The sequence below is a fragment of the Peromyscus eremicus genome, chromosome 19, assembly GCF_949786415.1.
Source record: "Peromyscus eremicus chromosome 19, PerEre_H2_v1, whole genome shotgun sequence".
NCBI classification, from domain to species: Eukaryota; Metazoa; Chordata; class Mammalia; order Rodentia; family Cricetidae; genus Peromyscus; species Peromyscus eremicus.
The window spans coordinates 12,397,106-12,398,150 of NC_081435.1; positions in this window are offsets into that span (position 1 = coordinate 12,397,106).

The following is a 1,045-nucleotide window of genomic DNA, read 5'->3' on the forward strand; positions in this document are numbered from 1 at the left end:
TCCATTTTCACACTGACTGCCATGTTTCTATTTGAGAAAGATCTTATTCTCATTTTACACATGGTCAGACAGATCTAGCCTAGTGGCTGTGAGCATGGGGCCTGGTGCCAGCATATTCCCCAGTGAATTCCACATCTTCCCCAAGCACACATCCCCACTTTATCTAAATCTCCCACCTCTGATCTCAGAGCACCAGGGGGTTCCGCAGGTTAGAGGCGTTTAATACATTCTGGTTGAACAACTTTTTTAATGAATTTTTAGTATGAAAAGGGGGAAAAAAAACCCTCAAACCTGCAGGCAAAGGAAGGGGGAAAAAACCACACAACAGTCTGGTTAAATGCCTCCTATATTACTCATAGGCCAGAGGCTTGGTACTGCAAGCAGTTAAAAAACAGATAATATGTTGTAACACATAGGAGTGACTAATGGAAAACCAGTGTGACATAGGAGGGCGACGCAGAAAGACAGAGCACACTCATGTGCCCTCATATGCGGATCCTAGTCTGTAATGTCCACAGGTTTATATACAAGCCTGTGCAAGCATGGATAAAGATGACCAAGAAAAGGCAGTAACAGATGATGAGAAAGAATGGGGATGGCAAAAAGCATGCTCTGGGCATGAAAGCGTAAAAAAGACCTGGGTGGGGCTACACATGAGATGGAGTCGCAGGGATGTGGGGAGGTGTGGGAGGAATATCACTAAAATGTGCTTGGTATGAGATGTTACATGATACCTAATACATTTTATACTTATCTCACAACAAAACTTTTAAAAATTCATAGGCATGTATTATGAGAGTTAATTGGTTTTCAGTTTTCTCTGTATTGAAAAAAATAAGGTGAGGTAATATATTTGGTAAATTTCTTGTTTCAGCCATTTCACAATATACACATTTATCAAAACATTGCCTCGTGCTATGTAAATGTACACTCTTTACTGGTCATTTTCAGATGGCATATAAATAAAAACCAAAATTTTCATGAGGAAAAAACATAGGGCTTAGGCTTTGAAGAGCCTGTTTCTTGTCTTGATCGAAACAATTAA